A 25,142-nucleotide genomic window follows, 5' to 3' on the forward strand; every position below is an offset into this window, starting at 1 on the left:
AGAGAGAGAGAGAGAGAGAGAGAGAGAGAGAGAGAGAGAGAGAGAGAACACTACTGACTGGGAATACTATGGGCTTTTGAAACCTCAAAGCTCACTTCCAGTGACATATCTCCTTTCTCAAGGCCACATCTCCCAGTCTTTCCCACATAGTTCCACCAACTGGGAACCAAGTTTTCAAAGATACCAAGTACATTTTATACAACACCACATAGGTCTAACATCTTAAAGACATTATATGCATTTTAATCTGATTTTGTAATGATTTGAATTTCCACATGCTACATGAATCCTTGATATATTTGGAAGACTCAAAGATTCAGACACACGGCAACATGGATTATTGAATTTTAATAAATAAATAGGATATGCATAAAAGTACAATTTTGCAAGAAATCTCATCTTTGCTGAGCACTTTGGGTAGACTTTGTAAACATGAGTCATGTCTCTTGGCCATTGCTCAGCCATGTTGTGTCACTGTGGGCCTCTACTTCCACTCATATGGAGAAAAGGCTAGTCATGAATCACAGAACCCCGAAATGCTGTTGTATTTCAGAGTTGTGCTCATGGACTTTTCTAGGGTGGGAAGAAGGATTCTGCCCTGCTCTCCTGAGAATTCTCTTGGGGGGTGTCCTTATAAAACCAGTCTCTTCATCTTTTTCATCCATTCCCCTCCTAGTCTCTCTGAATTTTAGAGATGACTTATCTTTGGAACATTTTCATTATAGATGATGTAATTTAAAGGCACTGTTATGGCAGCGTAAGAACAGGCTTGGAAAAGAGGAAATGTTTCTGTTTTCTTGGAGCTACAGGAGATTTGAGGCAACTATTTTCCTACTCCAAGCCAATTTAGCCATTTTATTTGGAGACCTCAGTGAACTTCATCCACTGATGCCAGTTTGCAGGCATTTTGTGAGTTACTGAAGAAGCCAATTTAATGAACACACTGTACCTCACAAGCCGCAACCATTCTAGAGGTTAACCTTATAAAGCAATTAAGAAAAATAATCCATGTATTGTGAAATGATCCAAATTCAGAGGTTGCTGGACTTGACAAAGACTCTTTTTATGCAGAAAGTTAAGTATACCTTTGGGGTGGAGTAAATCATAGTCTTTGGAGATGTGGAGGTCGGCATATGGCTTGACTCCAGTGAAGTCAATATAAGAGGGAAATGGGGGAGACTTTGTCTTGTATAACAGGAAAGGAAAGAAAAAGTCACTGCAGAATTCATGGAGCAAAATACTCAGTGTCAACTGAGTAGTAATTGCCTTGTTCAAACAGTACATGGTGGTCACATCTATTTTGGTTATGCTAAGAAGTGGGCTTTTTGCTCTTTGATTTGTTATGTCAAAGCACTTTCTGCACTGCTATGTATTACAAACTCAATTTTGCCTCCCCTACTGTCAATCACAGAAGAGTATTTAGGAATGTGTCATGGAAGTTTAATCCTATGTCATCTTTTCAGAAGCTAGTAGTGACAGGGAGTGATGTGGTATGAAAAAGAAGAGCAACAAAACAAAAAATAAAAACCTGGCTCAAGAAGATGAGAGGGTTATTATCTATCCAAGAAAATGTTTTGGTTTGGTGACAACTACTACTCTACAATTATAATCACATGTTTCTCCAACTATAATTATTGTATAGTTGATGATCAAAGATGTTATTATGGCTGTTGAATTTTGTCCCAGAACTTTAGAATAACTTATAACTCCTTTCATTCCATTTTTATATAAACTGCTCTTAAGGGTGGAAAGAGAACATTTACACTGAAGTGTTGGGAAATGAAACAGGCGGCTTATTCTGAAATGAAATTAAACTTTGAATGGTAAGTGCACTTTGCCCTGAAATTATGTAGCTTACTTTTTGATTTTCTTAATGACTTTTAACTTAAAACTGAAAAAGTCTTATGCAAGTTATTCTTCCAACATTAGTGGCCATGAACACATTTTCAAAATGAAATTATTATCTTGGGAATAAAGAATAAATCTTAGCTAAACTTTCTTAACATAGCAATGCGATAAAGGCAGATTGGGAATAAATACACTTGTTAAAAAGATACATGATTACTTTTGATTTTGCCTAAATGTGATTATTTTTAAATTACTTCATTGAGTATTTATTAGTTTTGAGAATTAATTTATATTAATCATACTTATTAATGGATTTTATTGTTATTTTCAAATACACAAGTTTGATCTGTCCTGGTTGGTTTCCTTTTCTGTCAACTTTACACAAGCCGTAGTCATTTTGGAAGATGAACTCTTGATTAAGAGAACTTCACCACCACACTGACCTATGGGCATGCCTGTAAGGTAGTTTCATGATTAATGAGTGATGTGGGAGGGCCCATACCATTATGGGCGGTGCCAGACTTTGCAGATGGTCCTGAAACCAGGCTGAGCAAGCCATGAGGAGCAAGCCAGTAAAGAGCACCCGTTTAGGGCTTTTGTATAACTTACAGCCTCCAGTTCCTAAGTTCCTGTCCCTGACTTTCCTCAGTGATGGGAGTGTAAGCTAGAAGTATAAGATGAAATAAATACTTTCTTCACCAAAGTTGTTTTCAGTTAAGGTGTTTTGTCAGAGTGATAGAAAAACAACACTGTGTCTGACTTTTCACTGAATCTAGAATTCAGTTTTGTGAAGGCTTTAAAATATTTTATATGAAAAATGCAGTAACCTATAGGAGTTGTCTAATGAAAAATGTTAGTGAATTTTATTTAAAGTAAATTCTTTTATATCTGCTCATGATTTGCTCGATCTGAGTAAATTACCATAAACAATGATAACACAATAGGAACTCAGATTTTTGTTCTCTTACATGTAGCTAGAAGCAAGACTGGAATATTTTACACTTGCTAGCAACATGCCCAGGTATCCTCATGTCCAAATTAATTATGTGATTGCCATAACTCAGAGCATTTTTATTTTTCACCTCTTTCCTGATACATACACACCAATACAGTAATTAGGAGGAGATAAATGGCCTGCTTAGGTTGTTGCTTTCTTCTCCAGCGATATCTCTCCAATTACTCCCAATAATTTCAGAAGGAAAATGTTCTGCAACTGGTACCATACATATAGCAGAAATGACAACCGTGACCAAGGAACGCTTACTGCACTGCATATCTGATCAACCCATGTTATTATGACAAATCTGCTAATACCTTTAGTTGTTGATTAGTGTACATACACTCCTACACTTGGAGCTCGATGGCTCTGGTGCTGGAGAGTTTCTTACGTGCTTCTATGGTTTGTATTTGCTCCATGTTATCTTCACAGCTATGCTGGCTGCAATTTCTGGATGACAATGGCCATGACTGAGTGATCACAGAGATACCATCGGCTGCTTACAGTTTCTTGTGCTTTGCATGTCTCAGAAGGAATCAATGGTCATCTCACACTACTTACAACATCCTCACACTAACCTGGTCAAGCAATTGAATTCTTATTTTATAGACGAAATAGCAAATAGCTAAGTGACTGTCCAAACCATAGAGTCTGGTAAGGATTTTTGCACAGAAATATATTTTAAAAAATATTATAAATGAAATATTTTAAAAGAAATATTTTTTAAAAATTACAATTAAAATTGTAATTATTTATAAAAATTAAGAAAAAGATAATATGATTATATACAAGCATTAAGAAACTCAAGATCCACTGTATGAGTGAAATATGTAGGGGTCAAAGCATAGTTATATGAAAGTCAGTCCTTGCCTTTGCTTTGTCTAAAGTCAGGATTGTTGTCTAAGCAGCTGTGCTAGCTGGTCCTTTAACTTCTGGGAATTCACTCAGCTCTGCTTCCCTTCACTGTAGGAACACTGGATTATAGATGTTTGGCTGCACCTGGCTTTTATGTGGGTTCTGAGGAACCAGACTCAGACCCTCAAACTTGTACATCACGCACTTTACCCCCTGAGTCACCTCCCTAGGCTCTGAAGATTCCATGGTCAAAAAGTATTAGGAAAAGAACACATCCTTTCTAAGTATTGTGTCTTTGTTTGTTCATAATAATGACAAAAGTAGACACATTTCTCAGATGACAATTACTAGGGTGGATGGGCTAGGATATTCTATTATTTTTACATAGAAATGTTTTCTGAGTCTGAACTGGACAACCAATTCATTTGTCTGGCTCAAGGAAGCAATCTGTCATAGGAGATCGCATGACTATCCTCAAAGGAATTTGCAGAAATGCCACTAGTCTGGCTGGATTTTCTTTTTACTTAATGACTTATAATTGGAAACCACACCATGGTCTACTTAAGGTACCCTTGCAAAATTACTAAAGTTTAATGTAGTATCAAAGATGCCTTGTTTAAGAGATCTTAAGATATATGAGTTACCGATTTATGCTATTGAAGCAAATAAATACATTCTGAGGCTGTAAAACCTGATTGTCTTCTTAATGACCATTTTCTTGATACGTCCCCCAAAATGAGAACATACTGTGAAAACTTCTAAAATAAAAGTGCCAAGTTTAAAGTGTTTCCCCTGGTCAAATGGTAAAACTAAAACACTTTCACAACCTCTACACTAGGATTCCTTGAGCAGGATTTATTTTATTTTATTTTTATTTTTTATAAAGGGAGTGATGAAAAAGACAGAATTATTTTTTGGACTACGTGCAGTTTGGCTTGTTCATGTAGTTACAAAAAAAAAACACAAATGTTTATCCAACAAAACGCTGAGAATCATGTCTCCTGGGAAATTTACACAAGGTCAGAGTTTTAGGAGCATTAAAAAAAAATCCTGTAAAGCAAACGAGCATGTAATATGAGAAAGCAAAGAAGCTGAGAGGGAAAAATTCAGATTTTGTTGGCTAAAATATCTATTCAGACAAAAGGTTACTCTTTTGCTGAAATACTATATTTCATTTGCAAAAACAGATATTTGAATAGCACATTATTTTCTTTATATATAGATACACTTTCACACACATTACACACACACACACACACACACACACACACACACACACTCCCGAGAAGCAAAAGAGTAGTGATCCAATTTCAGCACTATTACAAAGAAAAGAGTTAACATTTTAAACACAAGTGTCTGATGGGTATTTAATGAATAGAGTGGTTGTAAATAACAGGTTATTAAATCTTGTAGGATGCACAAGACTGGGACAACTTTATAGATGTTATAAAGGTATGGTTGTCTGAATTCTGGGAAACGTTTCTTTTGTGCATTACTGAATCCCTACATTCCAAGTGCGTGGTTCAGGGAAGACTTATGCCAATCATTTGTTGAATGACTGAGAAACCATGATACACTCACAGACAATTCGTGAGAACTGATTTGATATCAGAACCTAGGGTGCTGAGGATGAACTGGCTTTTTGGTTTATAAATAATTCCTTGTGGTTTCTTTACTTATGAAAGCAAATATGATAAACAAGTACAACCAGAATGAAAATATTTGTCTTTGGAGGAGATAGTAGATGGTTGTACATGAAACTCACAGATGTGCATAGTATACACATTGTACATGTGCTGTCCAGGGCATATATAACTGTGCTCTTAAGAGTTCCCCATCCCCTAAACTTTCCAAAGGCCTCCAGGACGTTGAGAATAAGAGTCAAGGATACTCTGAGCAGCTCAGAGTACTGACAGCCTCTCATCTGTTCATAGTCCTGTCCGTTACTCTGCTTGAGCTTTCCTTACCTCCTCATACTATCTTAAGCTCTGTAGCCTGCAGATCTTGGGATTCCAGTTTCTTCTTCTCACACACACCTAGGATTCATACTATTTCCTACATTTTAAACTAGCATTTATTTATTTTATTTATATGAGTACACTGTAGCTGTCTTCAGACACACCAGAACAGGGTATTGGATCCCATTACAGGTGGTTGTGAGCCACCATGTGGTTGCTGGGAATTGAACTCAGGACCTCTGGAAGAGCAGTCAGTGCTTTTAACACCTGAGCCACCTCTCCAGTCCTTCAATGTCACCTTTCCAGTGTCTCTTCCTCCGGCCACACTTTGAACATCACATTCCCACTTCCCTTCTTTGCCTCCCTGTATCCATCCATTCTGTTTTCAGATGTTTTTATGGTACCTGCTCCTTCATTGTATTTTGTGAGAGCAGGGAGTCAGTTTTGTAGTTTTTATTTTTACTTAAAAAGAAATTCTCACTGCTTATTTCCCTAGCATCCAGAACACTCTGGAAGGAAACATTCTGTGAATTAATGAACGGACATGGGAATGAGTGAACCAAGTTAACGTAACGTTAGGTCTTTCAGATTGAAGTTTATCTATTTTCTTTCACTTCCAAATTTTTAAAGGGGGATGCCATGTGATTCATATGACAACTAATACATGAAATGGCAACACTTGAAGACAGGGAATAAGGAAGTTTTGTGTCTCTAAGAGGATGGGGAATTGGGGAGGGTCTCTGTGAGTGGGAGACCTTGAGGGGGTTAGCATTGGATATAAATAAATACAGTTTTAGAAATAAATACAATTAAAAAAATAAAAGAGGAAAGAATTTTTCTTCTCAGATAAACAATGAGTATTTTATTTGTTTGTTTTTATAATAGTAAAATTTTAGATTAAGTACTCTTAAGGTATCCACAGTTTTGTAACAATTTAAGGAGTCCTTGGCCATTTTATGGTTACTTTTTATCTCTGTACCTTTTCTTTTTGTGATGATATATATGTATATATATACATATATATATGCGCATTGTATCTATCTATACACATATATGCATTATCTATATCTATATCTGTATCTAATCTATCTAGACCCTTAGTATAATACAGATGCTTACCATGTGCAACTAGCAATACCTTTTGTTAGTTGCTCAAGGCTATCTTTAAGAAAGTATAATCAGGGGTGGGGAGTGCTGGTAAAATTATCCACTTGTAATCCCCTCTTTGGAGATTCCAGACCCTCCTGATGGATGTTTCCAGCATATTAGACTTTATAGCAAAACTTCGAGTTGACATTCATCAGAATGTTAAAATTCGATCTCTAGCGTCTGTGTTCTCTACCATGGAAATGGCTAAGAACACCACATCATCTCTAAGTTGATACAGGAGTCTCTTGGCAAGTAACAGCAGCCTGCGAAGGGAGGCGTGGCCTGGAGGAAGCTGGCTGTAAGAGAGGATTTGACTCAGTTCTCATATTAAACCCTGTGGGTTTTTCTTCTTCACTCTGTCGCATTACAAACGGTGAAATTCAAGTCCTCACAAGCACTAGGCACATTTTCTACCGCTTTCCTCGAGAGAAACCTCTTCCACCAATCATTATCAAGGCTCTCAGTACAAAACCCACAGTGTTTCCAGGAACTCCCTAGCCATTGAAATCATCAGCGTTACTAAGTAAACGCATGGATTAACCCACACTACACAGATGAAGGTTGAAAAGCTTGTCTTCATATCTGTATTTGTGTCCAGCTTTGGCTCTACCATCTATAATAAGTTGTTATTTAATGCTGCAATGCTCTGCTGTTCCTCTCCACTGACTGAGTGGGTTTCTTTTCAACTACGTTTGCTTTTGTGCGCAGGATCATAACGCTACAGTTTTAAACTGTTCTGCTTTGACCATAGGGTCCTCAACAGCTGGAGTCACGTGCCACATTTATTTCAACAGCAGGAGTCACGTGCTACATTTCTTTCTTTTATTTGGCTCATGAGAAGTAACAGGCCTCCCAGTTCACACCACTTTTGTATCTTCTCAGATCTGACAGTGAGGTCTGCTTCAACAACAGGTTCTATTCCCACAGATTGAGCTCCCAGGGCAGTGTTGTTCTGACTCCAGTGATGTTGCAGAGTACTCCAGTGTTGATGCAGAGTACTCCAGTGCTGTTGCAGTGTACTCTGGTGCTGTTGCAGAGTACTCTGGTGCTGTTGGAGAGTACTCTTGCTGTTCATTAAACTTCAGAGGATGAAGGCAGCATGTGCACATTTGTGACTTTGAACAGCCTTATCACCACTGTATTTGTAGCTGCCGTAATTGAAAGCATTGTCCATATCTAAAACACAACCTCAATTGTGGCTTAGGAAATCAGTCATTCGATTTAAAAAATGAATTTATGAAATCTTTAGTCTTAATGTACTGAAGACTGTGGATGGACTCCCTGGTTATCTGAAGTACTAAGACGGCATTTGAGAACACTCTGAAATAATAATTTATTCTCTGTTGCCCCCAAAATGACATCACAGTACAGTTGAAAAGGCCTATTTGATATTAAGTCATTGCTACAATTTTGAAATCATAAATATTGCTGGCACTTGGTGTGACCACAGAGGAAAGAAAGGGCTTTGAGTGATCTTTGGAAATCTTTGAGTGACCTTTGGAAATCTCCAAGTCTATAATCGCAATCTTTTCCTTCAAGCAGAGTTGGCAACCTTTCACACACATCTTACCCCATCATGTTTGATGAGTTCTGGGGAGGAACTCATTTTATTTCACTTAGAAATAAGTATGCTATAGCTTTCAGGATAAAAAAACCTTCTACATAGTATATACTTACTGTTGATTCTATACATTGGTATGGAGAAGAATTTCCCTGTGGTGTGGTAATGTAGACTTTTCCTCTAGAAGAATGAATCCAACTGATTTGCTACCCAACAGGAGATATTAGGCCTCCATCCAATTCCTTCATAATGGATCCATTTCTTCTATCCAGCTAGTGAATAATCATCCTTTTCTAATAAGAAATGGTTTCTAAACATCCCTACCAACAATGGTTTTGATTTTCTAAAATTAGAATTTCTACAGCTCTCTACAGTTCAAGTCCTCCCAGCCCCTCCTTGCTCCCGGGAGGACTCTCTGAGCTCTGTGAAGTCCTGTGTTTTTCAACTCTCTTCCTTCCCTTCCTGCTCCTTCCACCCCTTTTTCTCTTTCTTTAGGACAGGAAGTAGAGCCTGTTGACCTCCTCTGGATGCATCCCAATGTCAGAAGGTGGTCCTTTCAAAAAAAAAAAATTCCAAGCCCAGAAAATTCTTCCTGATTTTATTTTTCAGAAAGCTGTGTCAATAAATAAATTGTAAATGTTTTTCCTTTCTCCGCTCACAGCTGTATAATGACTGGAGTCCTCCGAGGCTAATTACTGAGCCCTTTGGTTTTCCTTTTAGAGACATCGGTGTTATCTGCCTGTGCTTTGGAGCTGTACTGTGTTTTTCTGACAGGTTCTGGGTAGGGGTGAGGTTGGGGGGTATGGAGGACACAGCGAATGCTGGGCCTGAGGATACTCCTTCATTAGTGTGCTGTGTGGAAACTCTGGCCATAGCACTTTGGCATAGGCAACTTCTGAAGAGAGGCTGGGATGACTTTCCTTGCTCTTGCTCATTCAGTCTCAGTACTGACCCTTTTAATTTTTAGAAAGAAGAAGAAGAAGAAGAAGAGGAGGAGGAGGAGGAGGAGGAGGAGGAGGAGGAGGAGGAGGAGGGAGAAGAAGAAGTCATGTTGTAGGAAAATTGCTTCCTGTGAATAAGCATAATAGAAGTGGAAGGATTCAAAAGCCATAGAAAATACTCTATAAAAAGAGTTTTGTGCATAACCCCTTTCATACATTGATGTGTGGGAGGATGTCCTGGAGAGCCCACACCCGACTCACTCAGCATTTCCTTGGGTGCCTTGTGTATGGAAGGTCCCCGTATTCTTCGCTGCTTGTTCCTAAACCATTTTCCAGTTCCACTGAGTTGACTTCCTAGTGGCCTTCTGAGCTCTCCTCCACCCCCAAGCATTGGGCTGAGGGTCATTGGGTGAAGCTCTCGCCTTGTGCTTAACATTTAATTAAGAGCTGCCCAGCATGAAAAATGAAGCCAAGGAGGTGACCTTGAGTGGAGTGGTGTGTATCGATAACCTGAGGGTTGCCCAAAGGATTCTCTGTATTGTATCTCTTTAAAAAGATCCATCAGTCTACTTGGTTCAGAGAAGTTAAAGATCTGTTCCTTCTCTTCTAAAAACTTCCAGCTCCCAAAGTTCCTTTCTTGTAAAGTGCTTTCCTTGTTGCTGACAAAAAGCTGAGTGAAGGCTGTCTGATGACCACTTTCACAGAATTATCCTGAAATTATCTCTGAATGTTCTAGCCAGACACCTTATGTGACTTTTTTGAAATGAATTTTGCAAAAGCAGTAAAAAGGCATTTTGCAAAAAACACAAAAACAGAACAAAACTTAATAAACAAGCAAAAAGCCCAAAATACCCAAACAAACAAACAAACAAACAAAGCCAAACCCATGGCTTCTACCTCAGAGGATTTCCTAGGTCTGAAAAAAGTTAATGAAAACTATATAGTCCAGTGTGGGATGCAGCTTAGTGGTATGGCTATGCTTAGCAAAAGCAAGGCTCACAGTTCGATCCCTAGAACCATAAAAGCAAACAAAATGAATGAACCCCCCAAATATGAGCAATTCAAGCTCATGTGAATCACCTGAAGATGGTCAGTGTAAGGCTACAGGAATACAAGGTCTTGAGAAGACGTGGATGGAATGTTTGGGGTGGTGATAGGTGAAGATCAAATTTAAGGGGTACAAGGAGAGACCTCCCTCCCCTCTTTCTTCTGAGAACTTCTGCTAGTCCAAGCTTTTATATGGGCTACCAAAGCTAGGCAGTCCCCCCTCCCCCAAATCCCTGCACAGAGAGCAAACTCTAGTGCCATAGTGCCAACTCTGAAGACAGATGTCTTGCTTGGTGGGATTAAGATGATTTGTTTCACAATGTATTTGTAAGGAAAAATGAGATCTATGGAATGAAAATACACATACACATACACACACACATACACATGCACATATACACACACACACACACGCATACACATACCTATGCACATACACACACACACACACACACACACACACACACACACACACACACACAAACTGCACAATAGTGATACAAACTACCATATCAGGGACAGCAACACTTTTTCCTGGGATAATTTCTTTATTTTTTTAATCTAAAGATTCAATATCTTTGTCCCCACAGTGTCTCTCAGCATTCAGCTGCACACCCAGGAATTTCCCTCCACCCACTTAATGGACATTAACAGTTTTGGCTTCTTCTTTCCATCTTTTCCCTCTATCTTTGCCTTGCCAAGGACATAGCCAGGCTTTGAGGTGCTCCTGCTGTGTGATTATCACTCTATCAGATGATGATTTTTTTTTTTTGGTTTTGGTTTTTAGTATAGGTTATGATCTGATGAAAATACATATACACATACACATGGTGTGTTATGGTTTGATGATAAAACAGTAACAAATGAGAGTTGCTTGTCATTATTTAATAGTGTTTATTACTGATTTTAACCTACGCATAGTCTTTTAAGATAGGATAGTTTTTCTAGCTTTCTCTCTATCCTCGAAGGAAAATACCATCCATTTCTGTTTTCTACAGGGTAAAGACCTTTTAAGGACTCACTTGAGATTGCAGAGTTTACAGTGGAGTGGCTAGTAGGAGCCTCATCTCTTTTCTCTGACCTCATCGCTCCCTCCATCACCTCACGGTGTCTTGCTTCGCTATGCCTAAGTCATAATACAAGATGTTTAAGGATGTTGCCCGAGCTGTATTGTGTGGTACTTTTGTGTACATAGCAGCAGCCATGAGTGGGAGATTTGCATCTCCGCTAGTATCTATCTTGCTTTGCTCTGGAGATAATGAGGGAGAAAGTATAGTTTTAAGATCTTTTGTCTTTTTCATTCTGGTCCTCCTTATCTGTAGTGCAAAGAATAAAGCCACATCATGTGGCCCATAGAGGATAAGCCTTATGGTTCCAATCTAGCCCCACCCTTGCAGGGCTATTGCTTGGAGGCCATAGGGCATACAAGCATCATCATATCATCATCATCATCTTCATTTGGCCATCATATCTTCAATTTAGTTCATGTCAATTCTATCTACATCTATTCAACAAAGATTTTATTAGAATCCAGTTTTCTTCTGTCATTTCATCCAATAGTGTCTAGAATATTAGGTGGGGGGAATGCTAGGTCTTCTTGGGAGCTTAGATAACCTTGTGTGAAATGTATCCTGAACAAGAGGAAGAAAATGTCTTTTTCTTTCATACTCCTGATCATTCTTACTATCAATGTTCTTATTCTGCATATCTAATTCCGGTGAGCAGTAAGAATTTGCAGGATTGTGATCAGGTCAACTCTAAGATGCCAGGGCTCACTATGCACTCATGGAGTTCAGAAAAGGGCACACATTCCAGTTGCTATGGCTCCTCCTGTGGCCCTCGGGATGTCCTGGATTTGTTTTCACTCACTGGGATGCATGGATATCAGCACAAAGAATGAAACCAAGTTAGAAGTAAACAGCCTTTTTCTTTGTCATCACAGAGCACATGCATCTGGCAGTTTCTCATGGATAAGAGCTGGACTTCTGAGACCACCTCTTATACATCCTTAGAAAAACAAACAAGGGAGTTAAGGAGATACTCCTTATCTGGTGGCTAGCATTCAGGGGATGTTATCTAGTGTGGTAACTTAGTGTAACTGAATATGTACAGGTTTGCCCTGGTTGTGAGAAGATGAGCCCTGGAAGTCTGGTCTCAGTTGTGACTCAGTGTTTCAGAGTCTATCTGTTAGCTACCAAGAGGAACTGCTTAGACGGTGCAGATGTCCTTATCAGAAAGCAGCAGAGCAGTCTGGGAAAGTAAGTACTCAAATAGTTAGATCCCACAGAACACAGATAAGTTTCTCAGATTGACTCAAAGTATCAAAGAGAATCATTGATGTACATTCCAATTAAATGCTATCCATTGTCTTGCTTCACCTCCCTGCTCCCGCCCCCTTACCAATTCCTGTTTAGGAAAAGCTTTACCTTTGTTTACCTATGAATTAGGCCTATGGCAACTGACCTGTGAATTTGGTAAAGACTTCACATCAAACTGACAGAGTCCTTTGTGTCTTGATCTTCTTCACACTGGGACTGGTCATTTCTGGCCACGAGGAAGCAACATTGTTCTAATGGCCACTCAGAGCTATTATTTTTGGCTTATTGTTCTCTGATGAGGAAACAGGAACCTGACATTTTGCTGGATTCCCAGGACCTATGTCTTTAAAGACTGGAATGATTAACCTTCCCTAGGGACTTGTCCACTAGGGAAAGGGGACCATCTGGGGCTGGAGTGGCAGTTCTATTTGTGGGGACATGAAAACTTAAGAAGAACTAGAGGGAGAATGTAGTAAGTAACCTACTTCCTTCTTTGCAGTCCCACAGATTAAATAAATAAATGGGATAAACTAAAAAAATATATATATAAGGAAGAGAATGTAAGGGTACATTTGGACACAGTAAAGTAGTTCAGAGTCTTGGAAGACCCAGGATCTGGGCTGAGAGTGCGCAAAAAAAAAATCACAAGGCACTTGGCTGTGAGCAGAGACCTGGGAAGATTTATAGAGCAAGTACTGGATTTCATGGGGACACTGACAAAGAATATTCCTAAAGCTGCTAGGCAGATGGGCCTTTAAGTCCATAATCTAGAGGCTTATGTGTGTAAGGGAGACCATGCTACGTGTCACGTGCAGTCACATATCCGGTTCTCTGAATATAGCTTAGAGTTCTAAGTCCCTGTTCCTGTCTTTGAGCAAGTCACAATCTATTTACAGAAAGTAAATCTCAAAAATAACAGTTTGAAGTACTGCAATAATATAAGTCTTCTGAAATCTTTATGGTTAAACACATTCAAATCCGTTCCTGTCAAAGTTTACCCTATTTCAGGTCAGTATATCAATAGATCCAGGAGACATGTTTCAATCACCTCAGTTACAAGGCACAATATTTAAATGTGATTCTCTGAATCTCCCTGTGTTGGATAAAGAGGAGCTGACAGGGGATTCACTTCTTTTATGGGTCCCTTCCCGCCCCACCCATCTCCCACTGATGTACTATGCTTTTCCAAGTAGTCTTGCTTTGCCCTTTATTCTTTGCTTTCCTAGAAATGTAGACATTTAAATGGCAATATATACATTAAAATGGGATTCTGTGTTTATCCTTCAAGCATGTGTGATCCTCTATGTGATTCCTTTTGTTCTCTGCAATGTTGTTTTAAAAAACCTCAGTGCTGTGAGTTAACTACACACCTGTGTAATGTTCCTATGTGAAATGGACATGATTCCTCCAGTCTTTTGCCAATGGTTATTTGGATCATTTCCAGTTTTTAATTATTATAAAAAAAATCACTAAATCCTTACATATTCATCCAGGAGAGCACATTCAAGAGAGATTCTCACATGTCCAAGGTAAGACCTTCTGATTATAAGAATGTGTAAAGGCTGAAGAAATAGCCCTAAAATGCGTCCTGTGGCTCAAACCTATAATCCCAGCACTAGGCAGGCTAAGACAAGAGGATTATATGTTCTAGGGTAACCTGGACTAGATAGCAAAACTGACTTAAAAATCCAATCAAATTGATCCTTAGCTACAGCCTACCTGACTCACCACAAGGCCTTGCATGCTGTCATAGGCTGCCTAGATGTATCCTTCCATTGCTCCATCACTTCCCAGGGCTCTCCTGCATTTTTGATTTCAACTTATGCATTATAATTTCCCATAGTGAATGAACTTAGGGCCAGGCACTGCACTATTGCAAAGGCTTTCTCTTCAGTCCCTGATTTTCTCTCTCTCTCTCTCTCTCTCTCTCTCTCTCTCTCTCTCTCTTGTTCCCTATCCTTGGTTAAGTTTTCTGACTAAGCTACCTCTAGTCCTTGAGTGTACTGACTAACTCCACCTTGCTAGCTGTAGGTATGCTTCTCTGGGATCTGTAACAGAATGTTCGCTGCATTTCACCTGTTAGCAAGAGTTGCCCCATCGGTGTGTCATCATTCAAACCTCCACCTGGTCAGGTGGCCCTAGAAATTGGTTATCCTGGATGAATTAAACTGGACACAGGACACTTATGAAACTTGAGAACATCTGCTTGTGTAAACGGGTTTCCTGAGAGAGGGATGCATGGTTATAGGGAAGATACCTAGGAGTCAGGCTGCTGTCTGAAAAATTGGCAGAGTATAAACACCAGGCATGATTGCAACTGAAACTCCATTATTGAAGGACTGGAGTTTCTACGAGCTCTCCTTGAGAGAGAACTCAGGTTTAAACTCGTGGAAGTAATGACACCTTCTTTTAGTCTTCAGAATATGGCTGTCAAATAACACAGCTTCTGGAGATTTCCAAGTATGCTAAACCTTTCTAGTATTTATAGTCATACATCTGGCTACTCTGTGTGGGTGGGGTTTTCTGAGTGGACAATCGTCTACATGTAGATTGATTCTTTTGCCTCTCCTCCTGGGGTAAAGGTGAGGTTTAGGTTAAACAGATACCATGATGGGAACATCATGCATTGCAAATGCTATTTGCCTTAGACTTCTACAGTTCTCACACTGTGAAATTAGACAATGTGACACAATTATCTCTTCAGAAAAAAATAAAATGATATTGAATTTTCTAAATGCCCTTTCAGCATCCATTGGGATGAGCCAAAAGAGTTCCCTTGAGCTTATTAATACACACTCTGCAGACTTATTACTGGACATGTAGGCTTCTGAATACTAAATTCTTCTTTTATTACCAGGATGAAATTAGTCCAATTGACATTTCTTCTCTTGTTTTACATTGCTCACTTCTCTATGCAGAAATCTGTCCAGTGCTTTTGAGTCTACATTGGGAATGAGATCTCTTCTTTCCTGTTCTCTGCAAGAGTTAACAGCAGACGGAAGAGATCTCATGTTCCAAAGCTTATTAGAGTTTCCTATGACATCATCTAGGTTTAGAATTCTCTTTAAGGGAAGAACTGGAATACACTTTCAGAACAGCGTTGATATGGTTTTATGAATGGATTCAGCACAGTTCTACCTTTCTAGAACTTATCCAGTTCCTGTGACTTGGCAAGTTCATTATCCTAAAGGTTTTTATTCTCTTCTATTATTTCTTTTTCAGCCATCACATTAACAATAATTATATATTTTTATTCATAAAATCATTTATCCTTTTCTTTCTTGACTTGAAAGAGGTTCACATGCTTTCTTTTCAGGTCTCCAAGGAATCAACTTGCTGTTGATTCTCTCAAATTTATAACTGCCTTTTATTTTCTTAACATTTACTTTTATCCTAATTATTTCCTTTCCTTAATTGAATTTGCACCATTCTTTTTTCCTAAGTAATACTTTCCTTATCAGGAAGGTCTGAGCTTTTTATATTAAACAAAAATAAAATACGAGCCCAATACTGCTTAGGAAAACCCTCAAAGCCTGGAACTCTAGACTCTATGGCAGTGCTCACTAGCAAGAGGCAGCCCTAGCTTTGTACAGCATTTACAAGAGCCTGCATTCAATCCCCGGCACCACATAAAACCCCAGCCCTGCACATCCTATGGGATGGGGATTTTATGTTAATGTTTGCTCCATGGCCAGGGTGGATTTGGGACACTGATTCCATGTGCTCAGAGGACAATTTCTCTGGTACCTGGATTTGCCACTTACTCATTTGTCAGGATCTCGATTCTTTTCATCTATTTCTATCAACTTTATAAATTTTTGTGATGATTAAATGAGAGAGTACTGAGAAAGAAGTCAAGCATGCCAGTGACATATAAACTTAGTGACCAAGTGGCATGAATTGCAGGCATTTGCCAAGGTAAATTTTAGATAGATTGTCTAAGAATTCACATTCTAAAAGTGAATTTACATTCTCAAACCTACATTTCAATCTTAAGACAACCATAAAATTTACAATAATAAAAGACTTGAAAATGACATTGAAAAATAAACCCTACATAATTTAATTGTGACTTTCTCCTAGTTTTGAAAAATGTCTGTCTAGAAATCTGTGATATTTGCTTCACCAAGGTCCATGAAGATATCCAGATGCCACAAGGCTCTTGAGTCTTCAGGAAAGAGTACAAAATATTTGAAGAGAACCAAACACATAGGCAGGTTTAGTCTAATGAGATCATCACCTCGCTGTGGGAAACATCCAGGCAGGGCAGCCAATTTTGCATAAAATGTGGCAATTGGATTTCCTTTGATTTTTCTGTGGTTTATATAAAGCCCTGCCTAACAATAAATTCACTTGTGCGCTACCACCCACTTAACCTTATTTTCCCTCTCACTGAACAGAGTTACCTCCTCCCATGGAAGAATTTAATAAAACCCTTGAATAAAATAATCCTTTGATACAGCTGGAAAAACACATTTGTCTCATCTGATTACATAAGTTAAAAGTGCTTCACACAAAAAAGGCATTATATTGCCTACGGCATTTTTTTTATTTTATCTTTTTTTATTTTATTTTATCTTTTTGTTTTATTTTATTTTATTTTGTGGTGTGGTGTGTTTGTGTGTGTATGATGTGGTGGGTGTGATGTGTGTGTATGGTGTTTATACGGTGTGTGTGTGTGTGTGCCTGTGCAAGTGTGGGTTTGATATGTGTGTGTATGTGTGTATATGATGTTTGTGTATGATGTGTGCATGTGTGTGTACATGTGATGTGTATGCATAATGTATGAGTGATCTGTGTATGATGAACATGTGAATGTGTATGTGTGATGTATGTGCATGTGTGTGTGTTTGATGTGTGTGCATGAGAGGGTGTGTCTATGTGTGTGTATGATGCGTGTGTGTGCATACATGTAGTATGGTGCATGTATAGTAGAATCAGAGGACAACATTCGAGAGTCATTCCTTTCCTTTCCATCCTGTGTGTGATGATGTTTCTTAGCTATGGCCACTGTGTCTATAAGCAAGGTAGTTGGCTCCTGAGTTTCAGGAGACTCTTGTGTCCTCTCATTTCTAGCACTCACAATAGAGTTATAGATTATGATGTCACTGTGTCTTGCTTTTATGTGGGACCTGGGCATCTGAACTCAGGCCATCAGGCTTGCTCTAATAAGCCAACTCCTTAGGCCCTCACTTCATTTTCCATCAGAATATTCTAAATAACTACAACAGACTGGGAGCATTTGCATGCCACACATCTAAAAATGGCTTAATATGGGAACATGTAAGGAATTCAGACAACTGATCGGCAAAATCAAAAACCATAAAGAATGAGCCAACAAAATCTAACAGCAATAACACAAATGGCAACAAGAACCCCAATAACTCATTTAAAATAATGTGAAAGATCTAAAAATGTATTTGCCAAAAGAGATACACAGATTACAGGCACATATATGAAAAAAAGTATTCAACATGGCCAACCATCAAGGAAAGTGCATGTTGAAATCATACCAATACATACCCAGGAAGGGGTGGTATCTGACTCTAGTCTCAGAATTCTGGAGGCAGAGGCAGGTAGATCTTTGAGTTTGGGGGCCAGCCTGATTTACAAAGCAAATTACAGAATAGCCAAGGCTACACAGAGAAACTCTGTTTCAAAAAACTAGCAAAACAAACAAGCAAAAAAAATTATACCAGTACAGGTGAGACCACCATCAATCTAAAAACAGTTTTTGATGCTCAGCTACGTAAATCAGGAGGGGAGATTATCTGTACAATAGAAAATTATTTAGCACTAAGAAGGAACTATTAGCATTTTGTGTACAACTAATTGAGGTTGGCAGCTGCTGTATTAAGTGGAATGAGCCATATACAGAAAGACAGAGGTGATGTACATGACCTCACTTCTCTGTTGAGTCTACCTCAGGTATACTGATAGAGACAGAGAATAGAATGGGAATCACTAGGAACTTGGAACCCGGAAAAGGAGGAGACACTGACACAGCATCTAACTTTTCAGTTAGTCAAGATAAAAACCTTTCTGGATACCTACTAAACAATGGTCAGCAAATATCTAACAGGTTATATGCCTAAAATTTGCTGAAAAGTTTTTGATTAAGCATTTAAAAATAGCAATAAATAATAATAATAGCAACAATAATACCCACAAAATCCAACAACAAAAACAAGTAACTTATTAAGGTGACAGATATGTTAATTAGCTTGTTTGGAGCCATTATTTCTCAGTGAATAGGAGTGACCACATATTGCAGTATCCTTTAAAGATCATATATATGTATATATATGTATATATACATGTATATATGTGTATATATAATGTATATAATATATTATATATATATAAATATGTGTGTATATGTATGTGTGTATGTGCGTGTGTATGTGTGTCACAGAGGAGGAGGAGTAAAAAAAGAAAAGAAGAGAAGAAAAGAGAAAAGGAGAATTATTTTTTCATACACTCTATTGGTACCCACCCAAGACCTAACGCCCCTCAGTGTCTCTAGATGATGTCAGTGTAGGTTCTCCCCCGGAAAATCTCAGGTCTAAGTGGTGGTCATGCAGGGTTATCACTCTGGGGAGCTTGAAAATCCCCAAAGCTTTTTTAGTTGACACCCTTTAAAACTGGAGGCTCTATACACAGAGGGTCTATTTCTATTTCAGCTTTGTATCCGTTAAGATGGAAAAATTTTAAAGTCCACACAGATGGTAAATAAATTTCTGCTACATGAGGCAGTTCCTGGAATAGAGCAATTTTCTCAAATAGCAAGTGCCAACTTATTTTTTCAGCAGGACTTATTTTTAACTTTCCCAGGGAAGGGGAGAGACTGGGAACAGCATCCTTCAACTTAGGAATCCCAGTGGCCTTCCAGAAGAAACGAGTGTGTTCTAACTATAGATTTACATGCACGTGCATGTGTGTGTGTGAGTGTGTGTACATAAACATACACACACACAGAGAATGAAGGTAGTGGTTGTTCTCTTTCTTGGGGAGGTGAATAGTGAAGGAATGAGAACATGGAAACTTTTGTAGAAATATTTATGCTTTCATCCAACATTTAGTTTTCTATAACTTACTCCAAACAGTATAAAAATGACTCATATTCTTGCTTAGGAATTCATTAAGTCTTAGACAAGTGATCATTAATCTTTGGACATTCTTTACACACTGTGAATCTTGGCCTGTGTCCCTAGATGTCTTCGGTAATAGTCTCCAGAGACATAGTTGAACCCCCTAATGCTTTGCTAGGTCATTGGGAAGAGCCATCCATGGTCTGCAGTTGGCATGGAATGCTAGTATCTTAAACAAAACCATTCTATGTGCCAAATTAGGGTGATTCAAGCCCTTCTTGTTCTAGCAGGGATTCCCCCTTCTTAACAAACTCAGAGACTCAGCATTAAACATCTAAATATTTTTTGTTAACATTGACTTTGAAGAAAGAATATGGCATGGAATCTTTACAGAACATTTCACATCTCTACAGTCTGTTAATCGCCTTATAAATATTTATTTATGGAGCCACTGTAGGAGTAAGAAAAACAGAAATTTTTATTTTGCCTTAGAGAGGTTATAGTTTAAAAAATAAGGAACTCACTGGGAGCCAGACTGAGTGGGGGCCTTTGCTGTGTAAATCAGTAGAGATACGCTCAAGTGACTGGTCAGGAAAGCCCACAGGGCTCCGCAGGTGGAATCTGAGAATGAAACCTTTGCACAGAACAGAAAGATGGATTTTCCGTAGTCCACTTTCTGAAGCTATTATTGTAACCTTGCCCTTGCAGTGTCAACTTTTGTTGTGTTTCTGTAACAAATTCTTGTGCCTGTGGGTAAAGATGACAATGAAGCAGCACTCCTTAACCACAGAGCAAATAAATGCATTGGTCAGAATGAGAGAAGTGGAGAGCTCCAAGGGACATCCGGACACTGGATGGGACACTGTTATTTGAGAAGGTGACTGTCATAGTCCAGGTCCAGATGGACCAGGAAAACAACAATACTCATCCATAGTGCACTTTGTGCACTTTCAGTGATGATAATGATGATGATGATATAATCACCACCACCATCACCTTCCTCTTCCTCCTCCTCCTCCTCGTTATCATCATCATCATCATCATCAAGAAAGAGCATAGCTTGTAAAGGTATTTTCTACTAAGGCCAATGACATGAGTTGTATCCTGGAGACCCCTATCCTAGTAGGAAAGCACAGACTCTTGCTAGTTTTCCCTTGACACTCACATGTGTGCCATGGCATGTGTGTACACACATGTACAATTTATGCATAGGCACATACAAACAAGATAAATAGAAAAACAAGAAAATCTAAAATACCAAATTCAAGGTTACTGTTCTATAGGAAGTATGAGAAGGTTGGCCATTCTGATTTATTAAGAATCAAGGACCTCAACTTTGCACAGTGGCAATATCGTAGCCAATGAGGTTTATCTGAGGTGTGATTATTACTAACTGAATAATCAAGAACCTCTGGGATTGCTATATTCTAAAGATATATGTCTCATGAAAATTCTTATGCTGAGATCTAATCCTTGGTGGTGTGGTACTCGGAGATGTGTTTGAAAAGTGATTAAGTTCTGGGAAGAAACTCTAATGATTGAGATTAGAGTCCTTAAGAGAAGAGGTACAAATCCAGATATCACATCATATGTCCCTAATCCAAGAATTTGCAAGGCAGAAACAGGAAGATGATGAGTTTAAGATTAGTCTGCTACATATTAGATTCCCTCTTAAATACAGCAGCAGCAGCAGCAACAACATCATCATCGTCATGATCATCAACATCAAGAAGAAGGAGAAGGAGGAGAAGGAGAAGGAGAAGGAGAAGGAGAAGAAGAGGAAGAGGAAGAGGAAGAGGAGGAGGAGGAGGAGGAGCAGGAGGAGGAGGAGGAGGAGCAGGAGGAGGAGGAGGAGCAGGAGGAGGAGGAGCAGGAGGAGGAGGAGGAGCAGGAGGAGGAGGAGGAGGTGAAGAGAAGAAAACAAAGAAGAGAAGAAGAGAAGAAAAAGAAGAGAAGAAGAGAAGTAAAAGAAGAAGAGAAGAAGAAAAGAAGAAGAAAATAAGAAGAGGAAGAAGGAGGAGGAGGAAGAGGAGGAGGAGGAGAAGAAGAAGAGGAGGAGGAGGAGGTGGAGGAGGAGGAGGAGGAGGAGGAGGAGGAGAAGAAGAAGAAGAAGAAGAAGAAGATCATCATCATCAGCAAAAGCCCCAATAAATGTGCCTTCCATTATTTAGAATTTAAATATGCCATCCATGAACAGGGATCACTGGCAAACCTCAAATCTTCAGCTTCCTCTGGATCCCTCAGACTTTAAAACTATAAGAGGTGAACCACTGCTGTTTATAAACTTCCCGGCCTGTGGTAATTTATTACAGAAGCCTAAATGACTAGGAGAAATTCCAATTTTTTCTTAGCTTTCTTTTACTCAGCCACTATTTTCCCCATAAATTTATAATTACTCAAAGAAAGTATAGGCATTAATTAAATGAGAACAGTAATAATTGATGAAGATATGTACAAATAACATTCTTTGATTTAAAATTGTTTCACATAGTATATTTTGATCTTGTTTTCTCCTCCTTTAACCCCTGTCAGAGCCTCCCCACCTCCTCCCTACCCACCCAACTGCATGTTCTCTGCCTCTGTCTTTCTGTCTGTCTCTGTCAAAACAAGCAGGCAAGCAAGCAAGCAAGCAAACAAACAAACAAACAAAAATGATACTCAGAACAAACAAAGTCAAAATGGCAATTTTTAGAGACAAAGTTATTAAAACTATAATTACAGTTTAAAAGCAAAAACACTTAAAGATCTTTATAGATGATTTTCCTTATTTCTTTAAATGTTTCACATTAATAATAAAATCTGATAGAGTCCTTTTAAAAAGGGTGCATGCTATGAGGTAATACAGATAATTTTTTTTCCCTGAAAATCTTTACTTTGAAGAAAACCTCCATTTGTCATTTTAGTTCAAAAAGACCCTGTAATGTTGAAGTGAAAAGCCATTTTTTTTTTCTATCAGGCCTTTGATGAACATCACAGTTAAAGTAATGAGCTTTCTGTTATTCTTAGTGTGTGCTCAGAAGCTAAATGGATTTTTTGATTCTGTGGATTAAAAAAATAAGAAATTGAATGAAAGATCATATTATGAGCAACAACCACAGAAAACAAATTTTATAAACTGTGTAAATAAAGACATAACCGTAACCACAAATTTCTAGCTCTGGTGAATTTGGGGACTACAAAACCTGTGGCTGCCACTCCGGTGGTTAGAACACACAATACCAAGAATATGGTGTTACAAAAGAAGTGTGAGCAATTTTCAAGTTTTTGAAATATGACACCAAGAACTGAGCCTGTGAGCTACGATGACCACAGCTGTCATCTTGAAAAACTAATTAGAGACAAGTGGCATCATAAAGCTCTTCTAAACAGAATGAGCCATCACATCTTCCATCCCATGTCTATCACGTCCACCATGTCCTTCATCACATCCATTATCATGACCAGCGCCATGCCCATAGTGTCCATCACCATGTCCATCATCACGTCCATGACATTCCATTGTCATTTCCATCATGTCCATCACTTCCATCATCCACGATCAAGGCCATCACCGCCATCATGCCCGTTATGGCTATCATGCCCATCACCATATCCATCACTTTCATCATGTCTATCATGTTCATCATGCCCATCATTATGTCCATCACTTCTGTTACTTCCATCGTCATGTCCATCACCTCCATCACATTCATCACATCCATCACATTCATCACCTCCATCATGTCCATCATGTCCATACTTCCATCATCATGTCCATCATGTCTATCACTTACATCTCATTCATTATCAGGTCCATCATCATGTCCATGACTTCCATCATTATTTCCAGCACTTTCATCATGTCCATCACTTCCATCACTTCTATCATGTCCATCATTTCCATAACATCCATCATGTCCATCACTTCCTTCACATCTATCATTTCCATCACGTCCATTATGTCTATCATTTCTATCATGTCATCACATCCATCATCATATCCATCACCACGTCTATCATGTCCATCACTTCCATCATGTCCATCATGTCCTTCATGTCCATCATGTTCATCACTTCCATCATGTCCATCATGTCCATCATGTCCATCACTTCCATCACATCCATCACTTTCATCACATCCATCACTTTCATCACATCCATCATCACATCCATCATGTCCATCATGCCCATCACTTCCATCATGTCCACTATCATGTCCATCATTAAGTTCATCACGTCCATCATGTCCATCACATCCATCTTGTCCATCACCATGTCCATCATGTCCCTCTGTATTTTCTACAGTACTCAAACTTGACTCTATTTTACGATCAGTTCTTCACTGAACTCTAAATAAGTGTTGTAAAATTTCTACTAAATAATCAGCTTAATAGATGCACACACATGAACACACACACACACACACACACACACACACACACACACACACTACATACAGATAATTAATTCCAGGCTGTAATATAGAGCAATAGTAACAACAGCTACAGGCATATTATTTCTGACAAAGGTGCTCTAACTACATATTGGAAAAAAGACTGTCTTTAACAAATGGTGCTGAGAAACTGGATATCCTTATGTACGAGAATGAAAGTAGATCATTACCCTTACCTTCACATGGAAACCAACACTAAATGGATAAAAAAAATCTTAACAAAAGATGTGCAACTCTGAAACAGCTAGAAGAGAAGTAAGGAGATCATGCCATAAACACAGGTAAGAACATTCTTGATAGGATTCCAGTCTCTGAGGAAGTGAATCCAATAACTGACAAACGAGACCCATGAAATGATAAGACTTCTATGTAAAAAAAAGGAACTGTTAATTGGGTTAATAGGCAGTCTAAATGATGACAAACATGTGATAGAGGATTAATATCTAAAATATATAAAGATTTCAAGTCACTAAACAAGAAGTAACTCTATCAAAAAAAATGGGACAATGATCTGACTAGAGAAGTCTCAAAAGAAGACTCAAAAGGCCAGTGAATACATGGAAAAGTTTTCAAAAGTATCAGCTATCGGGAAAATGCAAATTTAAACTACTCTGTGGTTCCACCTCATCCCATTAGAAAGGCTATCAATGGAAAATGAGTAACTATAAATGCTGGAGAGGGCATGAGAAATGAGGAGCATTGCTTACTGCTGGAGTATTTGTGAAATGGTGCAGCTGTCATGAAAGTCCCTGTGGATGTTGCCCCCAAAAAATCGAAAAATAGAATTATCACATGACCCAGCTCTATGATGGCTGGACACACCCCTAAAGAACTTTAAATCTCAACTCAGAGATACTTACACAGCCATGGTCATTGTTAGTCTTTTTACACTTGGGAAATGAGATCTGCCTAGACAGCTCTTCATAGACAAACAGATAATAAGAA

The 25,142-nt window shown here is 38.6% G+C and overlaps 1 protein-coding gene and 1 pseudogene across 1 annotated transcript in view; one reads left to right on the forward strand and one right to left on the reverse strand.

The window, feature by feature from the left end:
* The window catches only part of LOC114621838 (rho GTPase-activating protein 7-like), a 185,484-nt gene that overhangs the window by 126,194 nt on the left and 34,148 nt on the right, over positions 1 to 25,142 (reverse strand). The window lies entirely within an intron of this gene.
* LOC114622001 lies at positions 21,098 to 21,221 on the forward strand (annotated as a pseudogene).

The sequence above is a fragment of the Grammomys surdaster genome, unplaced genomic scaffold (genome assembly GCF_004785775.1).
Source record: "Grammomys surdaster isolate TR1022 unplaced genomic scaffold, NIH_TR_1.0 185, whole genome shotgun sequence".
Classification (NCBI taxonomy): domain Eukaryota; kingdom Metazoa; phylum Chordata; class Mammalia; order Rodentia; family Muridae; genus Grammomys; species Grammomys surdaster.